We start from the raw sequence: 22,013 nt of genomic DNA on the forward strand, positions 1-22,013 counted from the left end.
TCAAGCGATTCCAGACTGGACCTTCTCCAGCGTGAAGCGTTTTGATGAATAGCCGTTCAGCTTGTTTGTCAACGTCGCAGTGGAGGACTGCAGTGCGGTAGAAAACCCACGCCTGTAATATCGTACTGATCGATCCGCGCAATGCAGCTTTCCGCTCCTTGTTGTCGGCGATACACGGGGCCATTCACTGCGGCCGGTTACGCCTGGCCGTGGACACCGTCGCAGGAAATTTCATTTTCTGCGGAGAGAGAGGACCTCGGTGTTTCGGCCGACAAAAGCATCCCGTTTCCTGAGCCGCAGAATTGGGAGCGGAGGCTGTGTTTTAATACGAAGCCGTCGCGAGTTGAAGCAGCTGCCGCTCCGTTATTCTGCCTCCGTAATTGCAGGTTTATCCAGTCTGTCTTCCAATAAAAAAAGACGTCATAGTGTTGCGGTGCACGCTCTGAAAACTTTCGGGACCGGCCAAATCGCCCATTTCCTGCCCGGACTCGAAACGACGGGTAGTCTGTACTCACCGTTGATGGAATAATGCGGAAGCCTTCAGATGTCGCAACATTAGCGCAGCGGTAATCACGTCTTTGTTAAAGGGAATATGGCGTTTTTACTTAAAGTGAAATATAATTTCGGTACAATTTACTTTCATTTGTGAAACGGTAGGCCTTTTGTGACTCGTGCCAAGACTGCAATACTCTATTAATTTCTAAAATTACGTAGACGAGGCTGTTGATAACAATCATATTACATTTTTTGCGCAATATAATTACAGCAATGATTGAGTTATCGTGAAATTTAACGATGTTAAACTGTTAGCGTCCCAGTGAGACATTATGTCGAAATCTCAATGGGGCTCTAGAGTAGTGTGGGTGCTGTCTCCCTACCTCACTGACGACTTCAGCTTCTAAATGATGACGAGCGACTGCAATGCTCGTTATATACTAACGTGAACAAATTAAATAAAATCTCCGATATGTAGGCACCTCTATTGCAAGCGGAAATACCATCACAGTGAGGAAACAAATGAGAATTGCAAGTAAATAAAAGCACGCCGTCTTCAGACCAGGAGTAGCCTACCGAGACCGTCTGACCGCCGTGTCATCCTCATGAGGATGCGGATAGGAGGGGCGTGGGGTCAGCACACCGCTCTCCCGGTCGTTATGATATTCTTGACCGAAGCCGCTACTGTTCAGTCGAGTAGCTCCTCAATTGGCATCACGAGGCTGAATGCACCCCGAAAAATTGCAACAGCGCATGGCTGCCTGGATGGTCACCCATCCAAGTGCTGACCACGCCCGACAGCGCTTAACTTCGGTGATCTCACGGGAACCGGCATAACCACTGCGGCAAGGCCGTTGCCTTACTGTTATGAATAATTAGTTCTCAGCACATTAACGGCAAACTGTGACTCAATAGAAACTTATTTATATTTTAATGTACCCCGAAAACATTGGAGGGTACATGGCATCTAACCAGAAGACTCTCTGGGAAGCGCGGCAAAATTTCTTCATCGGCACAGCTCACAAATTCAAAGTAATAGAGCGCAAGACTCGCTAAGTAACACAAGTAATCAAGCAACCCAAGTTGCGCTGAAACTTCAGCAAATTGTGCGCTGCTCAGATAATGGACAGCACTAATTTCGAAATGCGAAACTTCTTAAAACTCAAAGAACATGTGCCACGATGCACAAGTTAGCTCTGAATCCAAAATGGCTGAGATGTCGGTCGAGAATAGCTGCCACCAACGTCAGAACTGGTCCAGACGCCCTGTCAACACCAGGTCCCGAAAAGAAACCGTCGTCTCCTGCTACCACTGTAAGTAACAAAAAAATATTCAATCTGGAGAGCAGACTTTAGGATTTCCATTGCTACAGTCACTAACGAGAATTTCGCTGGGGAACGCTGCGCGCGTTTTCCGTTCTTGGCTCACTGAACGCATTTTAGTGTGCAGGAGGTTGATACTGCCTCGTAGCCTGGTTCCACTCATTGGTCGTGTGCTACGCGCCAAAGCAGAGAGAAAGAACGAGAATAACATGATTCGATAGCCAGATTTTGGAGAGAAGGCAACGAGTTTTCGTACAATAGGGTAGCGGAGCCCTATCATTCTCTTCTGCGTTATGTGTACTGGAAGGTGAATTCATCAGACGTGGCAGTTCTTTGGGGACTAATCGGCAACTCCTTTCAAAGGGGAAAACCGCTTTCGTAGCCGAAATGGATAGCCAGGGGCCTACTACAGACGCTCCGGTCTCCCTCCCCCAGAGCTCTCCTGACAGACGTCCTGTGTTCACGCCGTAACCGCTACGCCTTTCAACCCTCTCGCTTTCCACCAGTGCAACCTGAAACCATCCTCCATAACAAGCTAGCGTTGTGCTTGCCTGAAACATAATAAAAAATTAGCAAATGAAATAACATGCCATAGCAACATATGACGGCTATTTCATAGTTGTCAAATAAAACCACAGATACGGCCGCAAAGACCGCGCAGATACTTTGGCGATAGTCTGAAAGTATAAAGTATCAGTTTGAAATAATGCAGTTACAAAATTAATGACTTGTTTGTCTGCAATTTTGGTGCACACTGAAATACCCTCGTCACAGTACCGTCGCACGCCAAACAAATGAGCCGAAGGAAAATGTCACAGCGCATTGATGAAGTGGAGTATAACACGGTTATTCGTTTTCTGTATTTGAAGGTAAACTACGGTGCAGCAGACTATACTGAACTCGTGGATTGTACAGCAACAGTATAGGGTCATACACTGAAGCTCCAAAGAAACCGGTACAGGCATGCGTATTCAAATTCAAAGAGATGTTAACAGGCTGACTACGGCGCTGGGTACCCCAACGCCTGTATAAGACAAGCTTCTGGTGCAGTTGTTACACAGGTTAATACAGGTTACTGCTGCTACAATGGAAGATTATCAAGATTTAAGTGAGTTCGAACGTGGTGTTATAGTCGGTGCACGAGCAACGGGACACAGCATATCCGGGGTAGCGATGAAGTGGGGATTTTCCCGAACGAACATCCGGAAAAAGATCCTCCAATAACGGGACCAACGACGACTGAAGAGAATCGTTCAACGTGACAGAAGGGCAACCCTTCCGTAAACTGCTGAAGATTCCAAAGATGGGCCATCAACAATTGTCAGCGTGCGAACCATTCAACGAAACATCACCGACATGGGCTTTCGGAGTCGAAGGTCCGATCGTGTACACTTGACGACCGCACCACAAGAACCTTTACACCTCGCCTAGGGGCGTTATTGGACTGTTGATGACTGGAAACATGTTGCCCGGTCGGAAGAGTCTCGTTTCAAATTGTATCGAGCGAATGGACATATACGGGTATGGAGACAACCCCATGACTCCATGGACCCTGCATATCAGCATGGGACTGTTCAAGCTGGTGGAGGCTCTATACTGTTGTGGAGCGTGTGCGGTTGGAGTGATATGGGACCCCTGATACGTCTAGATACTACGCTGACAGGTGACTTGTACGTAAGCATCCTGTCTGATCACCTTCATCCATTCATGTCCACTGTGCATTTCGACGGAATTGGGCAATTGCAGCAGGACAATGCGACACCCCACACGTCCAGAATTGCTACTGAGTGGCTCCAGGAACATTCTATTAAGGGGAGCCGGAGGTGCCTATGCTGCCCATGTTAAAATCACTAAGTTTGAGGAACATTTATGAATAAACTACCAAACAGAAAAATTTGAATTTTTTTTACATATACCGTGGTTTAGTATTGCAGTAATGACAGAGGGATTTTGGGGTATCTTTTCTAGTTTCCTTCCAATAATTTTTTTTATTAAAGACCCAATTCTTTTTCAAATAATTGCTTTATAATTAAACTGAAATGAAACTACTGAACATATTGCCAAATGGCTGTGTTACAATGTACGTTTGACCACTAGGAGTGCTGTATAAAAATTTCATCTCTCTAGCTTGAGTGGATTTTGAGAAAATGTTCCTCATATTCGAAAAATTCTAATTTACGGGAAATGGCTATCGAAGCTTCTCAATACATTCCTGCATTATAGGATGGATTATCAGGGTCTTCTTCTTCATCCTCCAAAAGATTCCTTTTCTGTCTTCTTTTCTGGCCTGTTGTTCCATCATACTTCATATGCCTTTCTCTTCTTTCTGTTCCTCTTATCCTTTCTCTGTCAATATTTCTTAGTGCTCGTACAGTGTTCACCCCAGCTGTAAATCCTAATGCCTTCAGAACTTCACACTTCACACTGTTCCCTTGGTTACACGTTGCTATTGCATCATAAATGCCAAAGTGCAGTGTTTTTATGGTTACAAACACCATTTTAGGAATCACTTTCCAAATCAAATTGTTTACGCTCTCATTAGGATTCTGCGTCTTTCCATGTAGACATTTGTGTAACAATTCTGGCTTTGCTAAGTCATGAAAAATTGGTGTTATTGCATTTATCACAGGTGCTGGCAAACCTTGTTTGTGATCATAGTCCTTTTTTGCATTATATTTGCACCAGGAATCTTTTGGGCATAGGCTGTGTTGAGGGTATTCATTGGAAGAGGCAGTATGAAGGAACAATGCCCACACTGCGTTTCGCATGTCATTAACATTACTAGTATTTTGCCTTATAGCATACCCATAGTATCTCTGTAGACGTTCAATCACCTCATCAGTAAGCCTGCCTCTCCCTCCTATTGTCTTTCCATCACTGAGCTTACTTGAACCCAAAGTTTGTTTTAGCCTTCGAAGCCGTGCACCCATACGCTTTTGAACATGCCCAATGCATTCCAACTTTTCAACTACAAATTCATTTCCATATGGTTTCAGTTCCTCTATAGTCTTGAAACCTTTGGAGTCACCATCCCCAAGGTAGTATTTGCTAGAAGATGTCACTGGGCTATGGCCGGCCATGTGCTGCTTAGCAGAAGAACGCACTGTTTCAGTAATTGTAGTATCGCAACGGTATTAGTGTTAATTTTCTTTTCCCTACGTTCTTCCTCTTCTTATATACACGGTTACTAAAACGTGGCATCGTAACCAGAACAACGCTTTACACAAGAAGTATAATACTGCCAACAACAGGCGCAACACTGAACTAATTCGAAACGGTAAACAGTAAAGAGACGATGTTCCGCGCTCTTAGTGCTTCATTTGTCACAGAAAACAATGTAGCCAACCCTTGCACACTCGCTGTATGCGTAACATAAGGCGCTGTATGCGTAACAGGCCGAGAAAATCCCAAGCAGTTCGCCAGGTAGTTACGAGAGGGTGTTAGATGCATTCAGCGGCCGCCCATTTTCTCTGCAGGCGTGGGGGAAAATGGTAATAACTCCACTTTCAGGGCGAGTAGAACAATAATTCAAAGTTTACATTAAAGAGGAATGTTCCAATTAATTTTCGGTAGCAAAAAAAATCGTAATTTTTAGGATTTGACCACATCCGGCTCCCCTTAAGTGAATCACTTCCGCTGGCCACCATATTCCCCAGACACGAACATTATTGAGCATATCTGGGATGCCTTGCAACGTGCTGTTCAGGTGAGATCTGGTCCCCCTCGTACTCTCAGGGATTTAAGGGCAGCGCTGCAGGGTTCATGGTGTCAGTTCCCTCCAGCACTACTTGAGACATTAGTCGAGCCCGTTCCATGTCGTGCTGCGGCACTTCTGCGTGCTCGCGGGAGCCCTACCCGCCATTCGGCAGGTGTACCAACTTCCTTGGGTCTTCAGTGTACGACACAATGATTAGGTGACAGAGATCAAAAATGGAGTGAGTACGAGTGTGATGTTGGAGATTGTGTATTTCACATATCAAGCCGTCACTGTTACGTCACTGAAATACTGCGTTCCTTCCTTCCCGCTATATTTCCGCGAGTATAACGTCTTAGAGAACTGTCGCACTCCAATCGCTTCCTACTCGTTGATTTGTTATCTCTTGCTGAAGCATGTAGGACGGTAAGGCTAACTGTGACTTACAATCAGTATGGAAGCTGAGTAAGCGATCTTGCCGTTGAAAAGTACCACTGACAAGGCGAAATGATTGATAGTCGTTATCAGATGGGCTTTAACGAAGCTGTGAGATTTGGAGGCTGTAACGGAAAAATTAAGTGGCGCTTTGTATACAGCTGAAAATGGGTCCCGTTAGAAGTGGAGAGGTGTCTGTAAAAAACACACATATTTCGCCCAGTGCAAAGAATGTCGTTGTATTCTTTCTCATACCATCTTAACCATAAGAAAACACACGTGATGTGTCAGACGAAAACTGGACGCAGAGCAACGTCATTGTGGTGCACCTGCGACCAAACAGTACACTCTTTATGTATTCTTCGAGTCATGGAAACTTGAGCTTACGGATTAACGGCCAGTTTCGTAGCTTATCGCTCATTTTTGTAAGGTTCTCGAACGCTCTGGTACATTTATTTTAATAAATAATCACCATTTAGAGAATGCACTTCATCTTCGTGTCATGTTTTCTTGTACTCTCGTCACATAGTAGGTAACACCTCAAAAGTGTGTGTCTGTCAACGCAACTGTCAGACAGTCGTGAATAGACATTAAATATTAAAATAATTTATAACAGTCTAAAAAAGTTCGATATATAGAACAATAGTCACTCGTAATCGATCAGTCATTTTACTGGAATACGATAATCGTGATGCCCAACGGTTACGTATGTAGTGACAGTGCGGCTGCACTCGTGAACTAGTGTACTCAGTCTCCTTTCTACATTGGTATACACTGAGGTGGAAAAAGTCGTGGGATACCTACTAATGTAATGTCGGACCTCCTTTTGCCCAACGTTGTGCATCCAGCCGAAGTGGCATGGACTGAACAGGTCGTAGAAAGTCCGCTACCGAAATAAGGAACCATGCTACCTCGTTAGCCATTCATAAATGCGAAAGTGTTGACGGTGCTTCAGTTCTTACCAAGCGTTTCTAGGCGCTTCACACTGGAAGCGCGCGACCGCTACGGTCGCAGGTTCGAATCCTGCCTCGGGCATGGATGTGTGTAATGTCTTTAGGTTAGTTAGGTTTAAGTAGTTGTAGGTTCTAGGGGACTGATGACCTCAGATGTTAAGTCCCATAGTGCTCAGAAACATTTGAACCATTCTTGAGTTCTTACCAACTGAAATCGAGACTCGTCTGAGCAGGTCGCGGTTTTCCAGTCATCTAGGGTCCACCGATATTGTCATTGCCCCAGGAGAGGCGCTGCAGGCATTGTCTTACTGTTAGCAAAGGACTCGCATCGGTGCTAAGCCCATTGAGAGGTGGCATGAGCCCCCTCTCATATTTCTATCTTACGATTCTCCTCTCTAATTGCATGCGGTGGAAAGTTGCTATTCCTTCACAAGCGGACTTCCCACGCAGCGTCTCTCGCCACCCGGGTGGTCCAGTGACAGGCGGGCTCTGTTTGACTTTGAAAGGGTAAGCCGACAGGTGTCAGGGAGTCGAGTGAATGCTTTCCAGACGCCGACATTGTCAAGAGGCACGCCCACAGGGCCTGAAGTAGCGGCTGGGCTAGAGGTTCCGTTACTTCGCAGAAACTTAGCGAAAACACTTTCTGGCGGGCTACCAGCGAGGCGTGGGAATGACTTATGTACCCAGGCAGCTGTGGCGGGAAAATTCCCGCGCTTTCTGCAAAATAGTAACTGTGATTGGCTTGCTCAGGGCATAGCTCCGTGACGTAGCAAGATTGGCGCAGAAATTGGCGCCAAGAATCTCCATTGGTGGAATGGTAGCGTTCCGGCAATGGAGTGGAATTTTCCGCCGGTTTTCGAGTTGCTGATTGGAGCGTTTAACCACGGCCACTGTCGTGGGGGCGGGAATGTTCTGTGTTCGGTTTTGTATGGGTGCTCTTGTGGGCAGTCGGCTCTCGCCTTCCGGTCGAGGACGTCGAAGCAACCAGCCAACGGCTCCGGTACACCAGATCGTGTCCTGGCAGTCAAGAAGACAGTTTGGTAATGTATGTCCGCAGCACCGGCAGATAGGGATTTTCCTAGGTGATAATCAGAGCTCAGCAGAGCGCGCCTGTTCGTCTTTTTTCTAACTTTGTTCTGTCTTGGGTAGCAGCAATTAATGTTGGGTTGGCTATGTGATTTCTCTAAGATTTGAGTTGCAAGGAATTGGCTGCACATACCACTTCGTCATAATCCTCACAATCTAGTTTAGGGACAACTTCACATTCACAGCGTTTGTTTGAGTATCCAATTTGAGCCAATTTGATGTATTGTAAATATTTCATGTGTTTTTGTTTATTATTTTGTGTTTAGTCTTAATAAATCATATTGTTATTTTGGACAGAACTTTCATTCTGTTAATCAGTAGAGCAACCCTATCATTCCTCACTACGTTAATGAGACCTTCGTTTATTTAACTTATTTATCAAATTAAATTATTGCAGGTGCCAAACTCTCTTCTACTCCACTGGCAGGGTTGATTAGAGTCAGTTCGCGTATTTTTTTAATCCTTGTGCAACAGCAAAAGTGGGAGTTAGAATAGGGGGGCTTAGCGCATCATGTACATATGTAGCTTTTAGAAGAATTTAGTGTTAAATACACTGCTTGCCCCGGCACCTCGCACCATTAAAATCAAATTTCGCCTCACTGTCCTAATGGATACGTTCGTCGTACGTCCCGCATTGACTTCTGCGATTATTTCACGCTGAATTACTTTTCTGTAGCACTCACAACTCTACGCAAACACCGCTACTCTCGGTCGTTAAGTGAAGGCCGTCGGCCACTGTGTTGTTCGTGGTGAGAGGTAATGCCTGAAGTGCGGTATTCTCGGCACAGGCTTGACACAGTGGATCTCAGAATGTCGAATTTCCCAACGATTTCCAAAATGTAATGTCCCGTGCGTCTGGCTGCAGTCTCCATTCCGCGTTCAAAGTCTGTTAGTTCCCCCTGGTGTGGTCACAATGGAGTCAGAAACTTTTTCACACGAATCACATGAGTCGAAATGACACAACTCCGCTTTTTTTTTTCCTTTATTGAATTTCAATTCCCCCCCAAGGGGGCGGGCTGGCAGCAGCTTAGTACGACACTCTTCAGCCTACAGATTTTATGACAAAGATCAGGAGAACAAATAATAATAAAAAACAGGCGATAAAATCGGGGACTTAGAGAGTAACAAGGCGAAAAGAAATCGTGGAACATAAAACAAACAACAGAGGGATGATGATGCTAATAAAAATACATACGGAGCAGACAGGGAAAACAATAGACAATTAAAAAAAACACGGCGACAGTCTGGATTCTGTTCGCAAAAGACATAAAATTCACACCCAGTGACAGCATGGTTTCTGTTCGCAACACGAGAAAGACAAACAACACTTAATAGTCACTGGAAAACTGCACGAAAAAGTTGGCAAATGTGACACCACAGTCGAGAGCAGGTGGGAGGAAACTGGACAGAAGATGGGAAAACAAAAAAGGAGGAGAAAGGAGAGTAAAAGCGAAGGGTGGAACCGGGAAAGGAGCTGATGGAGGATGAGGACCCATAAGAGGGGTTGGAGGCTGACGCGGCAGGGAGGGGGGTAGGCAGAAGAGGGGAATACAAAAGGACTGGGGGGGGAGAAGGGAGGTAGGGAGAGGTGTAGTGGGGAGGAAACAGGACGGAAGGGGGGGGGGAAGAGGGAGCCCAGGGAAAGGACAGAGGAAAGGAGGGGGAGGGAACACAACTCCGCCAGTGCATTTCTATTTTATACCTTGTGTCCTGGATAGCCAATGTGGAGACATCTACAACCCAGATCTCCATCTAGTCATCCATGCTCAGGAAAAATGTTTTACACAGAAAGACAATTATGTACTTAGAGAATCGGCTTGATATTTTTTTCGAGATGATAATGGTGGGGGTCGTTTCTACTTCTGTACAGGGTGATTCAGCTACCCCTACCCATAGATTTTATGCAACCCCGAACGCCGTCATGTACTACACACAAGATTTCATGTTCTGCCACTCGCTATCTGCGAGCTACTAGTCCTACAAAATGAACAGGACCTTTTTGTAGGAAATGTAATGTAGTTAAATTTTGCCCTAGGATACGTTTTCGCTTGAGGTTGTAGTTATAGCTTTAATCTGGAAATACGTACAAATGTGATCTTCAAACCCGTTTTTCTTGAATAATTCTAAAACCGTGCCCTCCAGCGAAAACTAATCCCAGAACACCATTCAACCATTTCCTGCAAACAGATCCTGTTCATTTTTTCTGTACGAGTAATAGTTCACGCGTAGAAAGATAGAGAATGTGAAAATCTTGCACATGAATTTCGAAAGCATTTTGAGTTGCATAAAACCTATCATTAGGTGCAGCTGAATTACGCTGCATAAAGCGTGTGTTGACATTCCATGTTAGTGAGTAGATTGCTGGCAGGTGTCGATTAAATATGCGAAGGTACGCTCTGAAATAATAACAGTAAGCATATCTATTAAATGAGGCGTAAATTAGAATTACATTGGTTTATTCCAATGAAATGATCGTAAACAAATGACAACCTATGTCGTCATTAATCTTCTAGGAAGAAAATCGTAGATAAACAAATGGCAGCCTGCGGCAATAATGAAACCCTAGGGAACTGGTGCAGGTGGATGTGAGGAATTATGTTAATAATCACGCAGGTGGATTAATGAGAGTCGTTAAGTACCCAGTGATCGTCGTAATGTTAATTAAAAATAGATAATGCTGCAGAAGGGAATATATTGCACCTATTGCAACTATTCATGACGCTAAAACGTAAGTCTTCATAGTGAAGATTTGAGTAATTGCTTTACTTAAAAATTAATTTAATGGCCCTAAACACCGTCTCGCAATTGCGGCTCGGTCTCACCATAAAACTGCAGGTGTTCGCTGAAATAGTTGTGGTATGGATCACTGGTGGAACCAAGAGCTATCGTCAGTGACTAACTTCTGATCTGCTTCAAAATCAACTCGGCGTCCGGCGACGGCTCTCGACGTAGCACTCTGGTGGGTAGGCTTCCGAAGGTCGTCATGATGGTCGGCGATGAAGTCTGATTTCTAATTCAGTGTTGATTAAAATTTCCAGTAAAAAGGTTCCTAAAATATTTAAATCCTCAGAATTATCCCTCGTATACCGAAGCATGCTCGTTCAGTGAGGCTTATGCCTGGTGGCTCAAGTAAAGTTTTTGAATCTTCAGTGTTCTCACCGGTTTGACGCGCCCCGCCACGAACTTCTGCCTTCCCTAAGAGTAGCACTTGTGGCACATGCAGCCTAGTACTTCAATCATTTGTTGGATGTATTCCAATCTCTGTCCTCTCCTGCAGTTTACACCCTCCATGATTCTCTCCGCTACCATGGAAGTTATTCCCTGATATCCTATATTGTATTCCTTCTTATCGTTAGTGTTTCCAAAATGTTCCTCTCTTCACCGATTCTGGTGAAGATCTCTTCATTATTTTTATCTTATCAATTCACCTAGTTTCTAAAGTTCAACGCTTCGATTCTTTTCTACTCCTGTTTTCGCATAATTCATGATTCAGTACCACGCAATTATGTGCTCGAAATGTACATTTTCAGAAATTTCGTCCTCGGGTTAAGACAGATGTTTGATGCTAGCAAACTTATCTTGCCCACGAATGCCCTCTTGTTATAATCTATTTTTTTTTTCGTCCGTCATCTGTTATTTTCCTTCCAGAGTGTCAGAATTCCTTAACTTCTTCTTGTTAATGGGCCGAACTTCTGATGTTTAGTTTATCGCTTATCTCATTTCTGCTTCTCCTCATTACTGTCGTCTTTCTCCACTTTACTCTTTGCAGATATTCTGTATTAATTAGACTTCTCACACCGTTCAGCACGTCCTGTATTTCTTCAGGACTTTCACTGAAGTTAGCAAGGTCTTCAGTGAATCTTACCATTGGTATCCTTTCACACTGAGTGTTAAACCTACTTTGCTCTTTTCTTTAATGCCTGTCATTACTTCGTCGAGGTATAGACTGAACAGTAAGGGGCGAGGTTCTGGCGTAACCACAAGCGCCAGAACGAAGATGAAGGACGCAAGAGAAGAGAAGGCGGTGAAATGACGTCGGCCAGTGGTGCGCTGGTTAGGACCGCACCGCGGCAGGAGCGGCCTCTGCAAGAGGAGAACACAAGCATCGGTCCTGCCAGCCTAACCCGCTCAGTATTCGGACAGGATTAGGTCAGTATACGGACAGCCCTAGCAGAGAACGCTACGACAGCAGTTATTATTTATCCACAAACTGTGTGTCAAACTGGCATTAACATTGTATATAGCAAAGGACTCGGATTTATGTTGCATGTCGCCCATCGCTTGCGACACCTTTGTAAATTCCAAGTTATATACTGTCAGTCTTCTTATTTGTAATAAAAACTATTAAGGGGCTCCGGAAAGGCTCAAAATCATGAAAAGTTCAATTTTTACTTTTTTGCGTTTTCTGAATCTGCAGACTATTACCTTTTAATAGATTTATAATTTATTCAATTCCGAAGACTACAACTATTTTTAAATTTTTTTTGAAATGTGTTCTATATGGGCGTGACCCACTGTGGCGCTGTTAAACTGCTGTCAAATGGTGTTATTACTAACGTCCGTGTTCATAAGGTACATTTTAGTGATGTGAGATAAAGTATGTGTTGTGGCTAACCTGTGATGGTTCAATATATATCGCTGGTGTGATTGTCGATTGTTTCATGTTTATTTTCCATCGTTATCTCGAAAATATTCGTAATTAATTCTGTTTCTTGAGTCTCTGTTTTTTTGAAGTATAATAATGAGTAAAAGTAAAGTTATTAGAAATCCTCTGAAGGCTTTTAAGAAAAGGAGAAATGTTGGAAAGCCAAAGGTATGTGTTATTACTGTAAATAATAACATTCTAACATGGTACGAGCGACGCTTGCTTTAGACAAGGAACACCTTCGGGCTGCAGACAGGGCTGTAAAGAGTCTAGAAATACAAGCAAGAGTAAACAGGAGGAGGAACAAGAGGAATCTGGAGGAGGAGTTTGCAGAGGATGAAGATAATCCATCCTATGGACCTGGAATGCACTAAAAAGTTAAACCAATCTTTGTCGCTCGATTCCCAAAACTTTTATATTCTCATACTAATTACATGTTTTCTAAGGATCTTCCAAACATATTTGTTTCAAACTTTCAGTAAATGTTACACAGTACCTTCTGCATAATTTAACACATCCTTTTTCCAAAAAACTGTATATTTTTGAATATATAAATCAAAAATTGCAAAACAATGTTGTGAATTTTCATTACAATTGAAAAAAAAATCATCTTTAATAACTGAACTAAAATTTTGTAAAATCCCTGTGTTAAGTTGTAGCCCATATTCCAATAAATAATCTGTAAAAAGTTCAACTTCCTACCTCAAATACTTTGTGAGGAAAGATGTAATTAATAAGCGTTATTTTAACATTGCAAGTATAGGGCGTTCCGGAGCCCCTTGATGTTATGTGCTAGAATTGTTGTATAGCATCCGGGAACGCAGCATTCCGTAGGCACCCTATTCAAGGCGACTGGGCACTGCGTCCCTTTTAATCCCAGCACTTCGTTCTTGATCTGCATTGTTCTTGAATCCTCTTGGTTCGTGCATATATTGTATACTGTCCCTCTTTCCCTATAGCTTACTCTTATTTTGTCATAATTTAGATCATCTCGCATCATTTTACATGGTCAAACGATTTTCCGAAATCAACAAATCGTATAAACGTGTTTCGTTTTTCATAAGTTTTGCTTCCTTTATCAATCACAACGTCTTACGTATCTCTCTGGTGGTATTGCGAAACTGATCAACATCTAACAGCTCCTCAGTTCCATTTTGCAGAAAACGGTACGGGAAAACAGACGGCACATTACACCCCAACAAGCAAGCCACACAGCTGGCGTCAGAGGAACGGTCTTGTTAGCGGCCAGGAGAACAACGAGTTTTTTTTTTTTAAGTTTTCGTATCTTATTCGTTAAAAACGGAACCCTTTAGAAGGTCACTTTCTTGTCCCTCCTTCTCTGTGTCTACCTGTGCGACTGTTCAAAACTCTTCTGCTCAGGAATGGATAGACGTATCAGACGGAAATTTATGTCACATACGAAGGTCTATGGTCAATTGGCGATGTAAAAAGGGGAAGCTATTAAGTCAGTGCAGCTATAAGATACGGCCATTTATGTCACGCACGGTATGTATTGATACTCGCAAACCGACTCATTAAAACCTATAGGGTACTTGCCGTTGGTGAAATCGTGAAATCTGGCAAGAAACAAGGTTTCACACTACAGGCAAAGGGTAAAATCCGAAAATTGATGATTTAAAAATGTATCACACGAAATTTTTTTTGTCTTCTGCTATCAGAGTGTGTGTCTGTCCGTCCGGCTGTTAAAATGCCTTTTTCTCAGGAACGGGTAGTCGTAGCAATTTTAAATTCGTGTCACTTACTACGGGTTGCGGGAATTGGCCGCGCGGTTGGAGGCGCCATGTCACGGATCGTGCGACCCCTTCCACCGGAGCTTCGAGTCCTCCCTCGGGCATGGGCGTCTGTATTGGTCTTAGCATAAGTTAGTTTAAGTAGTGTGTAAGTCCAGGGACCGATGACATCGGCAGTTTGGTCCCTTAGAAATTCATACACATTTTTGAACTTACTAGGTTCAAAATGGCTCTGAGCACTATGGGACTTAACATCTGTGGTCATCAGTCCCCTAGAACTTAGAACTAGTTAAACCTAACCAACCTAAGGACATCACACACATCCATGCCCGAGGCAGGATTCGAAACTGCGACCGTAGCAGCAGCGCGGTTCCAGACTGAAGCGGCTAGAACCGCTAGGCCACAACGGTCGGCTTAACTTACTAGGGCCTATAGTTCCTTGGCTGTACAACAAACGTTTGCTCATAGGTCAGTGAAATTAGGAGATACGGCCATTTATTTCACATATTTAGGTACTTACAAGCTCGCTTATTAAAACCTGTATCGTTCTCCCATTCGAAGTAGAATCATGAAATTTGGCAAGAAGAGCGGTTTCACAGTGCAAGTAAAGGGAAGAATCGGACAATGGTTAATTTTTAATTATATAACATGAAAAAATACGTATTTTGTCATTTTTTATCACACTTAAAACTTGACATTAAAGCTTTCTGGGAAATCTTGGAACCCATAAGACCGATATCTTGCAAGTATCCATGTCGATATCATGCAAAAATTGTCGAGAGCCTCAATTCTCGGAATAATTAATTGTCTGTGAATGTAATTAAGTCTGTATAAATACAGGGTTATTACAAATGATTGAAGCGATTTCACAGCTCTACAATAACTTTATTATTTGAGATATTTTCACAATGCTTTGCACACACATACAAAAACTCAAAGTTTTTTTAGGCATTCGCAAATGTTCCATATGTGCCCCTTTAGTGATTCGGCAGACATCAAGCCGATAATCAAGTTCCTCCCACACTCGGCGCAGCATGTCCCCATCAATGAGTTCGAAAGCATCGTTGATGCGAGCTCGCAGTTCTGGCACGTTTCTTGGTAGAGGTGGTTTAAACACTCAATCTTTCACATAACCCCACAGAAAGAAATCGCGTGGGGTTCAGTCGGGAGAGCGTGGAGGCCATGACATGAATTGCTGATCGTGATCTCCACCACGACCGATCCATCGGTTTTCCAATCTCCTGTTTAAGAAATGCCGAACATCATGATGGAAGTGCGGTGGAGCACCATCCTGTTGAAAGATGAAGTCGGCGCTGTCGGTCTCCAGTTGTGGCATGAGCCAATTTTCCAGTATGTCCAGATACACGTGTCCTGTAACTTTTTTTCGCAGAAGAAAAAGGGGCCGTAAACTTTAAACCGTGAGATTGCACAAAACACGTTAAGTTTTGGTGAATTGCGAATTTGCTGCACGAATGCGTGAGGAATCTCTACCGCCCAGATTCGCACATTGTGTCTGTTCACTTCACCATTAAGAAAAAATGTTGCTTCATCACTGAAAACAAGTTTCGCACTGAACGCATCCTCTTCCATGAGCTGTTGCAATCGCGCCGAAAATTCAAAGCGTTTGACTTTGTGATCGGGTGTCAGGGCTTGTAGCAATTGTAAACGGTAAGGCTTCTGCTTTAGCCTTTTCCGTAAGATTTTCCAAACCGTCGGCTGTGGTACGTTTAGCTCCCTGCCTGCTTTATTCGTCGACTTCCGCGGGCTACGCGTGAAACTTGCCCGCACGCGTTCAACCGTTTCTTCGCTCACTGCAGGCCGACCCGTTGATTTCCCCTTACAGAGGCATCCAGAAGCTTTAAACTGCGCATACCATCGCCGAATGGAGTTAGCAGTTGGTGGATCTTTGTTGAACTTCGTCCTGAAGTGTCGTTGCACTGTTATGACTGACTGATGTGACTGCATTTCAAGCACGACATACGCTTTCTCGTCTCCTGTCGGCATTTTGTCTCACTGCGCTCTCGAGCGCTCTGGCGGCAGAAACCTGAAGTGCGGCTTCAGCCGAATAAAACTTTATGAGTTTTTCTGCGTATCTGTAGTGTGTCGTGACCATATGTCAATGAATGGAGCTACAGTGAATTTATGAAATCGCTTCAATCATTTGTAATAGCCCTGTATAATGAAGTTTGAACGGCACCCTCAGTGATTGAGTCCTAGTAGCACCTGGCCGTTTTTTGAATTGCTGATTATGAAAAATTCAGGGTTACAAAGAAGTCAATGTAGTGTTAATAATTTTAGAAGAAACACAGATTAAGCTTTTTTTTTTACTATCGTTAGGATCGGTTCCTCTTTAGCCTCCTATATAAGGAAGGCATAAAAGACGGGAGAGAAGCACGAAGCTGTATTGTGTGTTGTGGCGTGCCACGTTTAACACGGCGCTACAGGGAGTGGAGTGGTGCGCGATACACAGTCTGCACCATCCCTGCGAGGCGCGTGGGCCCTCTGTAGAGCGACGGCCGGGCGTTGGCGGAGGGGGTTGTGGGGGAGCTATGCAGTGGCGCCCCGGAAAAATACTGTAGACTGCGCCCTCAGCAAATTACGGTCCGGCCCGCCCGCAACAAAAGCACCTCCACCTCCACAGCCCCCTCTCTTCCCAGCGGCGGAGATAGTTGCAGCTACCTGCTGCAGCTCCAGTAGGCCGGGAATGAGTTACAGCGCACTTCCACTGAGGGGCAGCCCTGCTTTTACGCAGTCGGGTCGGATGAATGAGGTGTTCCGCGAGGGCCATAATTCCTCAGACTTCTGGTTTCTTCTTACTATTTAATGTTAGACAGCAGACCGACGGGGATTTATACCGAAACGTTGAGTGAAATAAAACAGTGTGATTTTTCGGTAGGAAGCGGTCGTTTATTTCTTGGAATCTGCTAGAAGTTGCCACGTGTTGCGAGCTGTTTAATTTCGTTTATAACGTGGAACGAATTTCTTGCCAGTTTCGTACTCTGTTTCACTCGCACTGACCGAGCTTAACGAAATTCGTGAGTAATCAGCTACACGCCCGTGCTTCACAATCGAAAGAAGAACCTTTGCACAGTGTAGCGTTTTAGGTTGCCATACCTCAATCTATTTTCCCAGCCAAGAAGACAAATATAAATAAAAAATATCGAAAGAACCAAGGAAATTACGTAAACTTTTTAATAATCAAATCGTAATCAGTAAATCTTATATCTTAGCCAATTAAATACTATGTGTGGTGTCACCGCCAGACACCACACTTGCTAGGTGGTAGCTTTAAATCGGCCGTGGTCCATTAGTACATGTCGGACCCGCGTGTCGCCACTGTCAGTAATTGCGGACCGAGCGCCACCACACGGCAGGTCTAGAGAGACGTACTAGCACTCGTCCCAGTTGTACGACGACTTTGCTAGCGACTACACTGACGAAGCCTTTCTCTCATTTGCCGAGAGACAGTTAGAATAGCCTTCAGCTAAGTCCATGGCTACGACCTAGCAAGGCGCCATTAACCATTTCTAGAGAGAGTCTCACTTGTATCATCAAGAATGCCGTATACAAATGATGGATTAAAGTTAAGTATTCTTGGAGCTACGTACTTTTCTTATAGCATTCATTACGTATCCTGTTTCAGACCTCACGCCCATCTGCGTGAGCGTAACGCGTGCATTTCGGCTACTTCCGAGTGGCGTGGCTGTCTTGATACGCCACAACACTATGTTAGTTTGTATTCGTAAAGATAAGGTCGTGGCTCTTAGTTTTGTTACTGACGTAAGTTTCTGGGAAAACTTCTGTCACTGAAGTAAAAGAACTAAACATGTATTCGTTCCTTGATGCACTAGGAAACTAACAGCGCCGTCTACTGGTTCTTTGGTGTACTATGCCGTGATGATCGTGGCACTCAGATAAACAGCAGAACTACTAACCTGAGCGGACTGCTTACATTTTAAATTATGTTTTTTTTTTTCTTTTCCTTCGTGATCCAATGTTCATGAAATCAAGCCTGTCGTTGCCCCAAACTACGCTAAAATTATGTTTGAAAACCTTATGAAAATTCGTCTAGTAGTTTTGGAGACTGGCGTGTTCAGAGGGACAGACACGACAGTATGAGGTAAAACATCGAATTAAGATATTTTTTTCCGTGATCCTATTTTGAAGAAATGAAGCCTACACGTCACATCAAGTCATGGACAAGTTACAATTAAAAACCCAATGTAAATTCAACTAGTAATTGTGATATTCCTGGCTGTGGCCACCAGTATTTTAGTTTGCTAGAAACTCGCCTTGATGCAGCTTGATACACGTGAAGTAGCATATGGTACAAAAGTGGGGTGACGTACAAGCGACAGTATGTACCAGTCTCGTGGGAGAGCCCGCCAATTGTAATTAACTTGCTTCTGATTGGTCGGCACATTCGGGTGCTAGGGGCCAAAACGGCAAACTTGTCTTATTAATTATTTATATGCTTTTAATTTACTTATTTATATGCTTTTCATTGTATTTAACACAGTTTTCAACTGACAAACTCTCTTGTTTACCCTACGAGCCTATCGTTTTTGTTTATTAAATTTCACTAGTTTTCAGAAACATAAGAATAACAATTAAAAACCCAATGTAAATTCAACTAGGGCTGGTAAAAATCCTAATGTAACAGAAGAAATACTGAATTTAATTGATGAAAGGAAAAAATATAAAAAAGCAGTAAATGAAGCACGCAAAAAGGGATACAAACGTCTCAAAAATGAGATCGATAGGAAGTGCAAAATGGCTAAGCAGGAATGGCTAGAGGTTAAATGTAAGGATGTAGAGGCTTATCTCACTGGGGGTAAGATAGATACTGCCTACAGGAAAATTAAAGAAACCTTCGGAGAAAAGAGAACCACTTGTATGAATATTAAGAGCTCAGATGGAAATCCAGTTCTAAGCAAAGAAGGGAAAGCAGAAAGGTGGAAGGAGTACTTAGAGGGTCTATACAAGGGCGATGTACTTGAAGACCATATTATGGAAATGGAAGAGGATGTAGATGAAGACGAAATGTGACATATGATACTGCGTGAACAGTTTGACAGAGCACTGAAAGACCTGAGTCGAAACAAGGCCCCGGGAGTAGACAACATTCCATTAGAACTACTGACGGCCTTGGAAGAGCTAGTCCTGACAAAACTCTACCATCTGGTAAGCAAGATGTATGAGACAGGCGAAATAACCTCAGACTTCAAGAAGAATATAATAATTCCAATTCCAAAGATAGCAGGTGTTGACAGGTGTGAAAATTACCGAACTATCAGTTTAGTAAGTCACAGCTGCAAAACACTAACGCGAATTCTTTACAGACGAATGGAAAAACTAGTAGAAGCCGACCTAGGGGAAGATCAGTTTGGATTCCTTAGAAATATTGGAACACGTGAGGCAATACTGACCCTAAGACTTATCTTAGAAGCTAGATTAAGGAAAGGCAAACCTACGTTTCTAGCATTTGTAGACTTAGAGAAAGCTTTTGACAATGTTGACTGGAATACTCTCTTTCAAATTCTAAAGGTGGCAGGGGTAAAATACAGGGAGCGAAAGGCTATTTACAAGCTGTATAGAAACCAAATGGCAATAATAAGAGTTGAGGGGCATGAAAGGGAAGCAGTGGTTGAGAAGGGAGTGAGACAGGGTTGTAGCCTCTCCCCGACGTTATTCAATCTGTATATTGAGCAAGCAGTGAAGGCAACAAAAGAAAAATTAGGAGTAGGTATTAAAGTCCATGGAGAAGAAATAAAAACTTTGAGGTTCGCTGATAACATTGTAATTCTGTCAGAGACAGCAAAGGACTTGGAAGAGCAGTTGAACGGAATGGACAGAGTCTTGAAAGGAGGATATAAAATGAACATTAACAAAAGCAAAACGAGGATAATGGAATGTAGTCGAATTAAGACGGGTGATGCTGAGGGAATTAGATTAGGAAATGAGACACTTAAGGTAGTAAAGGAGTTTTGCTATTTGGGGAGCAAAATAGCTGATGATGGTCGAAGTAGAGAGGATATAAAATGTTGACTGGCAATGGGAAGGAAACCGTTTCTGAAGAAGACAAATTTGTTAACATCGAGTATAGATTTAAGTGTCAGGAAGTCGTTTCTGAAAGTATTTGTATGGAGTGTAGCCATGTATGGAAGTGAAACATGGACGATAAATAGTTTAGACAAGAAGAGAATAGAAGCTTTCGAAATGTGGTGCTACAGAAGAATGCTGAAGATTAGATGGGTAGATCACATAACTAATTGGGAGGTGTTGAATAGGATTGGGGAGAAGAGAAGTTTGTGGCACTACTTGACAAGAAGAAGGGATCGGTTGGTAGGACATGTTCTGAGGCATCAAGGGATCTCCAATTTAGTACTGGAGGGCAGCGTAGAGGGTAAAAATCGTAGAGGGAGACCAAGAGATGTATACACCAAGCAGATTCAGAAGGATGTAGGTTGCAGTAGGTACTGGGAGATGAAGAAGCTTGCACAGGATAGAGTAGCATGGAGAGCTGCATCAAACCAGTCTCAGGACTGAAGACCGCAACAACAACAACAACAACAACAACAAGAATAACGATATTGGAACCGAAGTGCTTCTGACACATTCGGGTCGCTTTGGCGCGCCTGGGAGACGAAGTACTTCGGTTGCGCTAGTCAGACTCATTCGTCCGTTCTTCAGAGCCGGACATGTATCTTTCTATCAGTGCGGACAAGTACTATATATCTGAAGTGGATAGAAAAGTTATCATGCAATTAAGAAAGCTATGTCGAGTGTTGTAAAAGTCACTATAAAATATGAGATTATTTAAAATATAACAAAACAGAATAAAGTAATGAGAAGTGTGTCGCCTACCATCATTGTCAGCATCACAGATCTTGCCCTCTGTAGACACGGAGACTAACCTGGACAGTTACAACCCCGCATGGCTTTCCGGGGGGGAAGGAGCGCAAGTCTCCGGCACGAATCCGCCCGCAGACTTGTGTCGAGGTCCGGTGAGCGGGTCAGTCTGTGGATGGTTTTTGGCGGTTTTCCATCTGCCTCGAGAAATTCGGGCTGGTTTCCCTTATTCCGCCTCAGCTACACTATGTCGGCGATTGCTGCGCAAACAAGTTCTCCACGTACGCGTACACTACCATTACTCTATACGCAAACATAGGGGTTACACTCGTCTGGTGTGAGACGTTCCCTGGAGGGTCCACCTGGGGCCGAACCGCACAATAACCCTGGGTTCGGTGCGGGGCGACGGAGGGCTGAAGTGGACTGCTGTAGTCGTCGTGGGGTTGCGGACCACTGTGGCTGCGGCGGGGACGGAGCCTCTCCGTCGTTTCTAGGTCCCCAGTTAGCATAGCATAACGTAACATAACACAGGACAATCACAGGTTCAAGTGGACAACATGGCAACCTCCACCGAAGAAGATCCCACGGCCGACGAGCTGCCAGCCGGAGTGGCCGAGCGGTTCTAGGCGCTACAGTCTGGAACCGCGAGACTGCTACGGTCGCAGGTTCGAATCCTGCCTCGGGCATGGATGTGTGTGATGTCCTTAGGTTAGTTAGGTTTAAGTAATTCTAAGTTCTAGGGCACTGATGACCTCAGCAGTTAGGTCCCATAGTGCTAAC

The 22,013-nt window shown here is 43.8% G+C and overlaps 1 pseudogene; it reads right to left on the reverse strand.

Annotated features, from left to right (window-relative positions):
• Positions 1 to 1,236: 1,236 nt before the first annotated feature.
• Positions 1,237 to 1,354, reverse strand: LOC126089747 (5S ribosomal RNA; annotated as a pseudogene).
• Between the last annotated feature and the right edge of the window lie 20,659 nt (positions 1,355 to 22,013).

The sequence above is a fragment of the Schistocerca cancellata genome, chromosome 6 (genome assembly GCF_023864275.1).
Source record: "Schistocerca cancellata isolate TAMUIC-IGC-003103 chromosome 6, iqSchCanc2.1, whole genome shotgun sequence".
In the NCBI taxonomy this organism is placed as follows: Eukaryota; Metazoa; Arthropoda; class Insecta; order Orthoptera; family Acrididae; genus Schistocerca; species Schistocerca cancellata.